This window comes from Pseudorasbora parva, chromosome 9 (genome assembly GCF_024679245.1).
Source record: "Pseudorasbora parva isolate DD20220531a chromosome 9, ASM2467924v1, whole genome shotgun sequence".
Lineage (NCBI taxonomy): Eukaryota > Metazoa > Chordata > Actinopteri > Cypriniformes > Gobionidae > Pseudorasbora > Pseudorasbora parva.
In genome coordinates, this window is record NC_090180.1 from 31,278,434 (window position 1) to 31,293,373 (window position 14,940).

Here is a 14,940-nt window from a genome sequence, read left to right on the forward strand (position 1 = left end):
TTCCATAATGTAATGATAAAAATTAAACTTTCATATATTTTAGATTCATTGCACACCAACTGAAATATTTCATTGTTTAGGTCTATTGTTTTAATACTGATTATTTTGGCATACAGCTCATGAAAACCCCAAATTCCTATACATTTTTTTACATATTTCTTCCGACCAATCAAAGTAGTGTTTTTAATACAAAAAAAGTCAACCTTCAAATAATTATGTTCAGTTACGCACTCAATACTTGGTCAGGAATCCTCTTGCAGAAATGACTGCTTCAGTGCGGCGTGGCATGGAGGCATTCAGCCTGTGGCACTGCTGAGGTGTTATGGAGGCCCAGGATGCGTCGATAGCGGCCTTAAGCAAATCCAGAGTGTTGGGTTTTGCGTCTCTTAACAATATCCCACAGATTCTCTATGGGGGTCAGGTCAGGAGAGTTGGCAGGCCAATTGAGCACAGTAATACCATGGGTCAATAACCCATTTACCAGTGGTTTTGGCACTGAGCAGGTGCCAGGTTGTGCTGAAAACGAAATCATCTCCATAAAGCTTTTCAGCATATGAAAGCATGAAGTGCTCCAAAATCTCCTGATAGCTAGCTGCATTGACCCTGCCCTTGATAAAACACAGTGGACCAACACCAGCAGCTGACATGGCACCCCAGACCATCACTGACAGTGGGTACTTGACACTGAACTTCAGGCATTTTGGAATTTTCTCCCCAGTCTTCCTCCAGACTCTGGCACCTTGATTTCCGAATGACATGCACAATTTGCTTTCATCCGAATGAAGTACTTTGGACCACTGAGCAACAGTCCAGTGCTGCTTCTCTGTAGCCCAAAAGTGGCTTGACCTGGGGAATGCAGCACCTGTAGCCCATTTCCTGCACACGGTGGCTCTGGATGTTTCCAATCAAGACTCAGTCCACTGCTTCCGCAGATCCCCCAAGGTCTGGAATCGGTCCTTCTCCACAATCTTCCTCAGGATCCGGTCACCTTCTCGTTGAGCAGCATTTGCCACATTTTCCTTCCCACTGAGGTGCTTGATATAGCACTCTGGGAACAGCCTATTCGTTCAGAAATGTCTTTGTGTCTTACCCTCACATGAGGGTGTCAATGATAGCCTTCTGGACAGCAGTCAGGTTGGCAGTCTTACCCATGATTGCGGTTTTGAGTAATGAACCAGGCTGGGAGTTTTTAAAAGCCTCAGGAATCTTTTGCAGGTGTTTAGAGTTAGTCAATTCAGATGATTAGGTTAATAGCTTGGTTAGAGAACCTTTTCATGATATGCAAATTTTTTGAGAAGGCCCTGTAGTCTCTGAAAGAGCTGTTAAGTATCCCAGAAGATACTGGTCCAAAACAAAGTGCAACTCTAGTGGATCTCAAATGTTGCAAGAGATTAGTTGCAGTCTGAAGTCCAGCTTTTACTTTGAAACGTTCAGTGGCTGTTATCAATCAAGTCATGTTGTAAGGTGTCAGAAGACAAAACAGAAATCAGCCCCACTGTATAAAAGTAGTTTTATTCAAGTCATGTTTCTTGCAATCAGTACTGAATTAAATCATGGACAGGGAGATGTGTAGGTCGTCTCAAACGCGTCACCTGAAAGAGGAACATCAAATGAGCTCTATCATGGTCAGTGAGTTCAGAGCAAAGCATGATTAGGGATTAAAACACACTCGTCTGATAGTAGTCATAAACATTGATGACCGCTGGCTTGAGATCATTCACTGGAAGGACCCGTTTCAGCTGAAGAGTGTAACTCATTGGGACGCCTTTGGGAACCTGCGAGACAGAAGTGATAAACAGCAACACAAACAAGCTTGCAGCTAGTGAATCTACCCAGTGTACAGTCTCACCCCTTTCAGATACACTAGGACATGATCATCATCAGCATCGACTCGCTCCACTAGCGGGGCAAACGATTGGGGTGGAGAACCAAGCTGAGGAGGAAAGAGACCATGATTTACAGACACCATTACATCTGAAGGCACTTCAAGCGTCGCAGGACTAAACCTTAAACACACGAACCGGTGACACATCTGCGGTGAAGCCTGACAGGAGCTTAATGTCCACGATAACCATGTTAGTGCTTGCTTTTACGCCGTTGTATCTGAGTGTGATGTGGGAAAAAGAGGTTTAGTCAACAAGATCAAGAACAGTTTCCTTTTCTAAGAGGAAAAACAAGAGCTGGTTTCAGGACAAAGTCAAAGGTGTTCTTACTTTACAGTGAAGTTCAACATGAGATTGGCCCCAAGTGGTTGGCAGTCTCCAGTCACAGTCGCTTCAACACTCAGTGTTTTGGTATCTTTAATGGGTGTTGGGATGTTGTAGAAACATGCAACCTATAGTACAAGTAAAGCAGATTAAGATTGAGGTGCAACAGAAACCTTAAAAGCTGAAGATACAGACCTGTACAGACACACAAGTGGATCCTGATGCTTTGACACTATATTTGCCAGGAACATTCTTCAGCGGCTTCTCCTGATACAGCAGCCGGTTATCCCGATTCACAGTGAAGCTAGAAGAGTCTCCCCTTACCACTGATGACTGTACAGTAACAGTGCTGGAGCCATCCAAACTGAACACTTGAGCAGCGTACACAGACAAGGCATGAAGAGCCACCACTGTGTCCTGAAAACAAGCACCAGATTAAAAACTACACTCAAATATTGCACTCATGTTTGGTAGTCAGAGGCACCTGGGTGGAGGAGAAGCCTCCATAAGGATTCTGCTGGGTCACCAGCCAGTTGACAATGCGGTTAGCATAGCCCAGAGTAGCCGTCGTAAGAGGCCGTTCAGTGAGAACCGCTAGCAGCACATACGCGCTGATCTCCACCGCCAGAGTATCACCAGATGTGGTCTGAGACCAGTGGAGCTTAGTTCCTTAAGAAGAGAAAGGGGGGAGGGGGGGGGGGGAGTTGATAAAAGAAACTGAACGACAAACAAGCTGGTAAATTTTACCTTCAGAAATGGCATGGCTGTTCAAGGCAGTTAAAAGCTGTGATCGAGTGGTTGTCTCTCCATCCCCTGCCAGACTGAAGGTGTAGGCCAGTAGAGCTGTGGCATAAGTGTTTCCCAGGCTCCCAACAACAGGCCTCAAGCAGGACAGAGATTTTGTAAGGACAGGATCCTGAAAGCAAAACAGATATTAGACAACAGCAAGAACAGGACAATAATTTGCAAGGAGCTCATTGAGCTACTGGAGATGTTTTACGGTGACAGGGACGCCTAGTTCAAGCAGCGATGCAACAATGTAGGCAGTCATGGTCACACCATCACCAACTCCACCCTTAAAAAAAAAAAAAGAAAAAAAATATTAAATTTAGAAGAATGGTCTCAAACCAAGTTCATTGGTTAGAGCTGCACAATTCAGAATTAGAGAAAAACCATGATTCTCTGTTTAGCCCAGTACACGGTCAAATAAATTGTGGTTGAAAAGACTGAAACTGGTTATCTATACATGTCAGCTTCTCTGAATTAGCGGCAGCAAGAACTCAGAAGTGAAGCTTGTACTTTAAAGTCCCTAAAGTCTTTGACACGTGACATGAAACTGGTTTTAAACCAGAGCGCAAGCAGTCTGTTTTTGTTGCCCTTATCAATGAATGAGAGCATTCACAGCAGGAGCATGACAGCCAAACTGTCATTTATTAACATGAGCTGCGAAAATATGAGCTGCGAAAATATGCGCTGCTCAAGCTCATGTTTATGACGTGAAACAGCCATAGATAGCAGAATCATTGTCAAAAGGGATCACATGGGTCTTTGAATAGAGATCACAATCTTTTAATAATTGTGCAGTTCTAGCTTGAGCATATTAAGAAACAGGTAATGTACCTTCATGAGATTGTTGTGCAAAGTTCCCTGCTGCACGAAACAGCCATCTGAACCCTGCGTGCTGATCAACCAATCCTTTGCACTCTGCAGGACATTTGGATCTATGAAGATAAATTGCCTTGCTAGACCAAAAGACCTCAGGACAAAGGCGGTCAACCTGGCCACAGAGATCACATGTGGTATCACAAAATGAACTTACAAACTGCTGGGGACAGATTATACTCAGCAGTAGAACAGCATGAAACTTACCACGTATTGGATTTATCGTAACCAAAGGTGCTGAATGAACCATCATTGTGTCTGTAGTTTAGTTCTCGTTGGTATCCTGAGTAGGTCAAGACGCATGTAAATTGATCAGGACAAGAATTAGACAGTCTGACACTCCAGAAGAGCAGGACTATTTACCACTCTGAAGGTAGCCCAAGGCGGTCTCTCTAATGGCTGCGGTGAGTTGCCCCGTGACCTTCAGGTACAGCATGATGTAAATATTGGGAGCAAGAACAACCATATTCTGTTCTCCACAGCCATATGGCATCTTTATCAACCCATCTAGATTCTTCAGTGCACGACCCATTATATCCCCTACAAGAGGATAAGCATAAAGCACAAATCAGAAACAACATTATTCTACTAAACATCCCCTGTCAGTTGCTATTCAATAAAACACTTTACCAAGGACTGAAACAGAGCATCTGGCTGATCCCTGAACCACATTTGTTGGAAGTGTCAGAGTCACATCTTCAGAAAGAACATTTCCTGGAGACCAAACAGAAAGGATCAGCATTGAGCACTAGGCTAATGTTTGGCTGTACAGGGAAAATGTTTGTGAATCACTGAGTGCAAACAAACCCTTTGGACACAGTAACCAACTCTGGGTGTTTGTCCTTTCAACTCCTTCAGGCTATTAAAGCAAGAAACCGCATCAGTAATGCAGAATGAGGTCCGTGATCAAACTCCAGAAGCGGTTTCAAACTTACCAGGACAAGTAGACTTCGAGTGACAACGTCAATGCGCCCTCTCGTCGGCACAGTCACGGATTCAGTGCCACATCGAGTCCGGGATGGCTCAGCTGAAGCATTGACAGTCACATTGACAGTTCCTGTGGGTGACAGACTAGTGAGCAAGACCACGGACATTTCAAATTTAGAAATACAGTCCAAAACTGACCGAGAACAGAAGCAGAGAGAACCCATTTGAAGGTCTTTCTCCCATTGGCACAAAGACAGGATGAATATGGATCAGCGTATGGTTTAAGAGTGTAGTTTGTGGACAAAGCTGGAGTCACTTTAACCTGCCCCCCCCCCAAAAAAAAAACAACAACATTCTCTATAAAGGTCAATTTATAGGATTTGGGGGCAAAGCCAACAAATTAACCTTCAACGGTATTCATTCAAATCATTACACAAAATCACTCCAGACCCCAATTGACAATATATGACCATAATTGAGGTGGTTATCATACAGTCTGAGGCCAAGTAACTATCAAATGAGTGATTGGTACCAAGCAAGGGACTTTCATTGTATGCATCCATCTGTTCATAAGCCAGAATACTGCTTGATTGAAATCTGTGTAAGCTCTATCATTCAGGCATGTCTAAAAGTTGAGACCAGGTGGTAAAATGTATGGCGAGGCACAAAAGCCACATCAGAAGCAGAAGTCAGGCTACCAGACTCAAGAAAAGAAACCCCATTCAAAGAGTTCATGAACTACAAACAATACTTCTAGATTCTAACGTCAATCAATGCACCATTTAAAAGTGGAATAACCTCATTTAAGAAAGGATAAGAACTAAGTACTGACTGATGGTTCAGCCAGTTCATGTCTAACCTGCAAGAGTACGTGCCTGTCTTCGATATTATTGATGCATTTTAACAAACAAGTCTCATTTGCGTTTAAAAGTAGTGGTGTTCTTGTGTTATACACTTACAATTGAATGTCTTAAGCTGCTGATTTAAATGCCCATTTCACTATTTAGATATTTATGTCTGCAGAGTTAATAGTTACGCCCCGTTCAAATGAGCGCTGATGCAAGTTGGAGCTAAATGCTGCAGGACAGTAGCCCTACAGGACTGAGTTTGGCCTCACATTTTAAACAGAATGGGGAAAAAAAAATATGACAGACCATTATGCATTTGGATAGATAGCTGAAGACTGTGGCCTTCAGATCAAAAGACTCCCCACGGACAATGGAGTATGGCAGAGAGAGCTCTAGGAAGAAGGGCTGGAAGACCATCAGCAGAGCAGGTGGTGCCAGACCAAAACCCTTGGAGGACAGGCAGAATGCCTCAGTCTCCCATGTGGTGATTGTGTCTGGAACCGTGAGAGGAACTTGTGTGGACCCAGTGGCCCTGAAGGACAGCAAATGAAAGAAAGGGTGTAGTAAAAAAAAAAAAAAACTGGACTAGTAGCTTTAGAAGGAGTAAACAAGATGCTCTACTTACCCCACTTGAGCAAGCTGCCAGAGCCAGGTTTCTGGAAAGTAAGTCCTGACGGTCACTTCAGGAGCAGGAAGTGATGGTGCCTTTAAAAGGGGAAGTGTTGTTGTCATCATTTCTGTTGGAAGAGCCATTTCTTCCATGTTTACACGACCAGGAAAAATCTCAACTGAAAGAGAAGAGATTTTACACTGAACTGTCAATGTCTGCAGAATAAACATGGGATTCATAATCACCCTCCTGGCTAATGTGACCAATCATGAAAGTAGGGACACAAGTCGGCCCGGGCATTGAGTTATTCACAGATTCTGAAAGTGTAGTCTCCAAGCGTTCCAATGATGTGTAACAGGAAAATCTGATAATATTTGGAGAAGTTGTGGCCGTATGAATGTAGGCTTTAAGAAAGGTTTAAATGAGAGAAAACAACAGCTAAAGATTGAGCAGTTCTCACCTGCTGGAAGTCACAATAGGGCTCATTTAGATAAGCCATACCCCTTTTAAAGCTCCCCCTGTAAAGCTGCATGGTTGCTAGTAATGACAGACACCACAAAAGGACATCATACTATTAATAATAAAGGACAGATGTTAACATTACCATCTAAAAGCCCATTATAGTAATGGGTTTTGGCAAGTGATACAATGCTTACGGTTCAAAACAATAGGTAGGTATGGGAAGGTCTAAACATCAGAACGTGCATGTGTTCTTAGAATGAACACAAAACTACATACTTGGGTGTTTATGGAAGCTCACCCCATACAGATCTCGTTGCCTCCAATGAAAAGTCGTTTGGGCACACTTTGTTTGCCGGCATCTTTGTGGATGTACTGTGTGTTGTCTGTTTGATGGGGATGAAGACAGAAATGGGTAAAATCCATAACCGTGGCTAGTGTAGGGGTAAGGAGCAAGTAATTAAGTTCACACAAAGCAATCATAGGGTTGAATCTGCCTTTTGCCACACTAAACGAGAAATGTATTAAATATGTTAGAAGAATTCTAAAGATATTAGAAAAGTGAAAAAGCATCTATCAGATAGGCATGTATGTTCAATGTGATGGGAAAAGGGAGTAGAGAGTGTGGCAAAAGGTGGAGTCGAACCTCTGATCGATTTGTCTCATGCGCCTTACCTCTACACTACAGCCACGGTTACAGATTACCCATTTCTCAATCTATATCCCCATCAAATGTTACTAATCGCTTTAGCCTCTGATAAATCACGGTGCAACTCGTCTAACAACAGTCTGATACATTCTTCCTCTTTGCTCAGTTGTAGATTAGGGATATTGGCCCTCATTTATCAATCTTGCGTAGAAACGGGCATATATGTTGGCGTAAGATTATGCAATAATTGCCCTTGATAAATGCCGCGCCTGAAAACGATCGTCATTAGAATAACACGCCTCTATATATTCAAGTCTCTGCCTCCCCCACGCCCTCATTTTACGCCATGGACACACGGAAGACGGCAGAGCGAAACTTCTGACGTGGAGATCGGGCGCGCCTCAATCATCTTTCTAGTCCACTAGTCAGGACACAGATTAGGAGTAAGTCTATGGGCTGACTTACTGATCAGTGCCCTGACTAGTGAACTAGTGAGATGATTGAGACAATTACCAGGGAAGTGGAAAAAAGCAAAATTGTTTTATTTGGGAGTTTAAAGAGTGGGATTAAAAGGCACCCAAAAAACAAACATATGGACCCAAATTACGATTAGGGCCTACTGTTAATAGTGTGGAGGTTGAGAAGCGCATTCCAGCAGTTTAAAGATGTTTGGATAAATTAGGCCTACCGCATTTTACAGCACATGTTTTGAAACAATTAGCATTTAATTTCGTATCACGGCACATGTATTGGGGTGTACAAAAGTGATGATGTGGCGTAGCCTCCATTCAGTCACAATAATTGCATGACAATTTATAAGATTCTTATTATATGATTTTTATTATTAATGATGCTTGTTATTTAGAAGAAGAATGTCGTTATTATTTATTTTATTAATATTTAAAAGAAGAAGAATGTAATTATTTTGTCAGTCTGAATTATTCAGTCCCAGTCCGTGCGCAGCTGCCGCACAGGCTCGCAACTAGAGGAATACATGCCTCAAATGCTTTGGTAGCCTATATAGTCACAAATTAACGAAAGCCAGTGTGGAAATACACAGACAAAAGTTGATTTCAACCTCAAAATGTAAACTTAAATATACAAACACTGCCATGGCAAACATTATGAGGCTTTGTGATTTCAACAAATTCTGAAAAAAAAAAAAAAAAAAAAAAAAAAGCGCATTTTGCTTTAAAGTAGAGCTGCTGACTTGTGTCCCTGGTTTCTGTGACTGGTCACATACAAAATTATAATTCCTCTTTTAAGTCAAGGCCAGTTCACCACATCATGCAGAATGTATTTATGGAAACAGCCTGTCTGCATAGACCTACTATCAGGGAAGCTGGGGCATGGAGGGGCTCGTACAGCAAGATTTGTTGCAACCTTTATTCCCAGGCTCTGTCAGGAGTAACAAGTCAAAAACCGATTTAAAGTCAATGGCACGATTATTCAGTGACTCAATGGTTGAGAGTTGTTTTCTACCTTAAAGGCTGTGTAAGCTTGATTTGTAGAATCAGTGTAGCGAGGTATACGAATGGGCCAATCAGGTTGAATACCAAAACACTCTGGTTCGTCGTCAATGCTGTATGGATAACCTGATAGTGATTGCACTGGGAGCAAGTCAAACACCTGGGACAAAGAAACAGCATTTATATGTCGCTTGTTTCTGGAAAATTGAACAATGCATTGGTCGGTGCATTAAAGCATTTAAATGTTAGGCGCAAGACATGCAACTCCTCCTGTTCAGACAGCCATCTCCAAGTGGGACTCGAACTCTGATCCAGCACGAGTTGAATGCTCTAACAAGGAGGCTAAATGTTGCAATCTTAAGCATCAGTTGCAAGAGTGGGTCTTGAGATCAGAGGAGTGAGGTTTACTCGCACAGGAACCACTAGCTACCCTTTGTTAGAGATGTACACTTAAATTTCTATAATCCAGTCAGTCACAAAAGGATAGGCTTGCCAAATTGAGCCATCAGCAATACTCAAATTCTAAAGAGCCCTAAATGTCAATCAAAAACAACAATATTTCAAATCAGCAGCACATGGATACCATTTTAGCACTCAGGCGTCTTCCTGGCTCCATGATCCGGACACTCTGATCTACAGCACTGATGCCACACAGAGATCCTGCTTGAGCAGAGACAGTCAGAACACTTCCCTCAGCAGGAACGGCTGTATCAGGAGAGAACTGCAGAGACACCTGAAACAAGGACCAACACACTGTAGGGCATGTCACCATTCCCCACTTGAAGCCAGTGCACATCATACCTGGTTTTGGAGACACATTTCTGTCTCAAAAGACACACTAGCAGCAACTACATTCTCACTGGGCAGAACACAGTAGACCAGTATCTGCACTGCTGGAGCCATAGCAGCAGTGACAAACAGTTGGAAAGACACAGAGCCACTTGTGACTGTATTAGAAGCCCTGACGCTTACTCTCTGAAATCCATGGAGGACGATCATTCCTCTGGATAAGACCTGACAGAAGACAAATGGTGCATAAGTGCACTGGACAGACAAAAACAGTTAATACATAAACAACTGAGGTTTACTCACCATATAGATAATGTCAGCATTGTAGTCCCCAGTCTCCCCAACAAAAGAATACTTCACAGTTACTGGAAACAGCACCACATTTGAGCGGCTGCTCAAGTGCCACTATAGTCAGCTCACTAGATGATGGGTTGTCAGAAGTGGGTCGGAGAAGCTGAACAACCCTCCTATCTGTAGTGAAGTATGGTGATTTGTAACTATAAACAACTTCTGGAGTCACACTTGCCTGGGGAACAATGAGCAGAATCAGTTTCTTGCAAGAGAAATCTTCAGGTCACAAAATATAAAGAGTAACTCCTACCACCAGATTGAGATCGGCTTTCGGAAGATTAGCGGTGTTGAGGGAGTACGTGGCCAGTCCATTCTGGTTTGTGGTCAGATTGAACAGCAGTTTGTTGGGCCAGCTGTTACGGTCCAGGAGATACACGGCTTTGTTCATAATGGGAGTACCATCAAAACGAGACACTGAGATCTGTTAGGAATGATCAAGGTTAGGAAAGGGACACAATGTAAAGTCTTCTGCAACCAGGTATAAATTTACCTTTCCATTAATCATTAATCCAGGTTCAAAATAATCTGGGAGGTCAACAAACGTGACCTTGCCAACTTCAAATGTAATGGACACGGTTGCAGATTTTGACATCATTACATCTAGGGGAAAAAAGAACCATCACATAACCACATCAACTTTATACACATACTGTTGGATCAGATCAGCCAATAGCTCACCTGTTCCCACCTCAGTGACATTCACATTTACAAGAAATGAGTCTTGCATATTATATTTAAATTTGGTGTTGAAAAACTCTGACGCATCAACAGTAAGGGAATTACAGCCCGTGGCATTCATCTGGAAGAGTCAAATTTAGTTCAACAACAAGCAGGAGACACCCTCCACTGTAAAGGCAGGAGTCACACCTTTGATGTTTTATTTAGACACTGACGGATCACATTAGGAACCACAACATATGGATATGGATCACGGCACACTTCCACCAATGCTTGACCAGGTACAGGTTGGCCATACGTGTATCTAGGAAATGAGTCACAGGGAACAAGATCAAAAAGTGACCAACCACAGGACAAGAGAATGCAAGCCTCACTCACTTGGCACAAGCCTCAACCTTCAGTCCCACATCTCCAACGCTGTACATTTGTGGTGTATTTATGGTCACATCAAACTTGGGCAAAACTAAACCAGAAACAAGACTCCTTAGATTAAGAACTCAGATATTCATTGAACTGCTGCACATTATATACACACACACACCTTACCATATTTTTTCACCTCAAAAACTTGAGAGATCATCCGGTCACCAATAAAAGCCTTTAGTGTGTACATCCCTATCTGAGCCTCTGGGTTTAACTCATGAGAAAGCTGCAAGATCCACCGTGGTGATGAAACATTTGTCCACTGACTAATCCGGTTTTTATTATTGTCCTATTAAGACAAGTAACAGCTCAGAAAAACAGCAGACAAGCAAAAAGCTTAATTGGCACCATTCAAAGACTTGCAATGGAACAAATTACCTCCAGCACCACCAGATTGTACTGCAATGACAAAGACATAATAGGCATTTAAAAAGCAAACATTGATGCAGCAGTCATTGAAGATTGCAAAACTACACATTTATTGCATGTTATTTTTATTTGCACAATTTGTTCATGTTCAGGTCTTACCATCTGATCAAAAGGCACAAATCTGGGATCCATGGTGACAACTCTGAAATTCACTGCAAAAGACAGCAGCAAATGCTCATTGCATCATGCACTTGATGATCAGAACTCTAATATTCAACCAAGGGTCATGCACTGCTCACCTGTTTGTCCTGGATTGTAGATGGGTTTGTCTGTTTGGATGAAGGTCAAAGGCAGATAACGTCTGAACATGACACTCCTCTCTTCGGTTGCTCTGAAGGTCATCCCTTGAACTTCCACCTTCAGCTTCTGCACAGATTCTCCATCTACTCGAGGAGCCTATGGAGAAATCCAGTTAACAACAAACCAGACAAGAAAAAGCCACATGTCTCAAGATAACAGACCTGGAAACTAAAGCAGCTGTGAAATGGCTTAGAAGAAACCTTCTGGACAAGTTGAATCGTACTGGTGTCATCAAGCAGATAAACTGTCATTGTGAGGCTCTCTTGGGGTTTTAGAAGGGTTATGCATAATTTGGCCTCAGATCCAGACTCAATCACTGCAGGGAATGTCACCATGAATAACCTGTGGAAACATCATGAAGTTTAGATTCAGAGAGCAAAGGGACTCAGGTCAGAACATGTAGGTTGAACAGTCACATAAAGTGGATGCCACAGGGTTGCCATGTCTGTTCATAATGGCCAATTAGCCCAAAGTGACACTGTTGGGGGGTGGGTTGACTTGGGCAGGTGAGGTGTTAGGGCTGCATGAGTCTAGGTGAACTGAGAAAAAAAAAAATTGGTTTCTGATAGAGATCATGATCCTGAACAGATAACATGCAATTTAAGAGATTCTGACAAAAGGTTATTTGCAGCAGTGCATTGAAAAATGTTTAATGTTTCTTTAATTTAAAAAAATATATATATCCATTTGAAAATGGGGATGTGAGGAAATTTCCACCAGTTAAATCAACATGCGACAACACCAGTAATATCAGAATCACCAACAGGGGCTTTTAAAAATAACTAATTCTAAAACTAAAGTAAAATGTGCATTCATAACAGTGCAGTGTAAAGAGAGTGCTTTCAGTGCTTTCCAGAATTAACTGAACACTCACAGTGCAGTGACAGTACAGCCATGCATTAACTTTACTTTCAGTTTAGAATTAGCGCCAATTCTGGTCAATGTTGCTTGAATGGTGGGTTTATTAGCCAATTATTAGGCTTGTTCGAGATACATTGGCACCTTGCAGACTGATCAGCATATGACAAAGTACAGCGAGAAAGATTGTAGAGCAATCTACTTCGTATGCTTTTGAATCTCTCTCATGGTATTTTGATGCCATACACAGAGCGGTCTGCGCAGCACCGATGGATCTCAAACAAGCCTACTTTTAAAGAACAACACAAGGAAACAGTACAGTGACAAACTTGAGTAAATGGGAACTTTTACGGTTCACTTTAAAACCAAAGCTTCTGATATCTTGCCAGTCAGCTCAGTCATGATAAATTAAATCTGACCCCTGCTGCAAGTCAAAGTGAGCAATTAGGTTGGAAGACTTTTTCTGGTGTGATTTATTTTTGTTAAAATTTATGATCTCAGAGTTCAGGTCACACTTTAAGCAGCCACGTTCAGTTTATTACTATCTGCGGGGTGCCTCAAGCTATTTTTCAGTATAACTGCAACAGTGAGTAAATAATTTAGATGGTGAAGTTAATGATAATTAAGTGATGATTAAGTGGTGTTACCTGATAAGCAGATTCACTAAAGGGAACCAATAACAGAAAATAGACTTTAAGCCATTAGACATTAACAGGTTTGACTCGTCATACTTCTACAAAAGTTCAGAGGTTAAGATTGTATGGAAAGTTATGTTTCAAATCAGTGTGATAAGTGTCTACTTACTTGCGCTTTTGACCCTTTAATTTATCAACTACAGTTAACGGACACTCTGGGTGCCTAATTTCCCTCTTCTAATTTTCATAGCTCAGTTTGGAGCAGTAAATCCAACCTTGGTCATTAACAGAATAGTTAACTTAATGACTCAAGGGCTAACTGAATTCACAAATCAGAATAGTGATGTTATTAATGACTCCAGCAAGGGCTAACTGCCCTAAACTGCGTTTTCTAAAGTGTTCACAAGTCAGTTAAATGGTTAACTGATCCCAATAGCACTGTGCAACCAGTCACAAATCAGACTATTCTATTTGAGCCACTTAAAGCACATGATACTCACGGTCCTAAAGTCTGCCCATCAACAGCAAAGAGGAAAAGGGCTAAAATGAGACCTTTCCAAACACAAATCTCCTTCACAGCCATGAGGAGAAATCATCCAAGTCTAGACAGAAACTCTGCAGCACTTCTTTACAGATTCACACTGCTCTACAGCTTAACTCTCATCTGTACTGATAGTAGCATTATTAAAAAGCTCTTAATAATTGGGATCAGGTTGATTTAGCACTCACAGCCAATCAGGACGTATTTAGGGCGGAGCCCCGGTAGCCTAATCACTGGGTTGAGTGGGTTAATCACTTGCCAAAGAGCATTTAGTGCGATTTCAGAGAGGTTGCCTACCCACGCTATAGAAGTAGATCGCATTTGATGTAAAGCCAAAGTTCACGACTTATGTGCTCACACTGTACGTGTGAAATATGCGCGATAGCAAGTGCAAACCATTTCGGATTCAGAACTTTGTCAGTGCCATAAAATTCTTTGCATAGACTTCATTAGAACATTATTCTGGAATAGGATCCAAAGTCCAGGGCTGGGTTTCCCAAAAGCATCGTAAGTCTAAGTTGATCGTAGAGCCCATTGGTGACAATTGTTCTATGATCAACTTAAGCTTACGATGCTTTTCGGAAATGCAGCACAGGTCTGATGGCGATGCCATCTCCCACTGGTTGCGCTGTGGGGAAAGGATCCAGAATTAGTTTAAACAGCCTTAAACACAAAGCTCTGTGGGATGCTGATCTCTTGGAGCGCCAAAAGGGTCTTAAAATCTGAAACGCACAAATGTAGGTACCTTGAAGTGAAGGATTGCTCTCCCTGTAGCAAAATTGTCTCTCAGAGCCACAGGCTCAGAACTTGATCAATCCACTTTTGTCTCTGGAATGGAGACTCTGGACTTGCTGTAGCTGAACTTAGACTCTGAAATTAGTATGTCTGCTAATGTCTCTTCACAGAAAGAGTCTCAGAATAGCAGCATTTCAGCAGAAAAATACCAGACACTGCTTGAAGAACAGAGACAAATCATATATAATTATAATTGTTCGTTCAGCCCTCGTGCTCAGTCGCCTTGTGTGAAGATAGACAAGTGTAAAGACATCTTTTTCGACTCTACCTACGATCGACTCCACCAAAGAACAAACACCGAGAATTCACT

General features: G+C 42.1%; 1 pseudogene; it reads right to left on the reverse strand.

Moving 5' to 3' along the window:
• Positions 1-1,506: 1,506 nt before the first annotated feature.
• On the reverse strand, positions 1,507-13,951 carry LOC137089855 (alpha-2-macroglobulin-like protein 1; annotated as a pseudogene).
• Between the last annotated feature and the right edge of the window lie 989 nt (positions 13,952-14,940).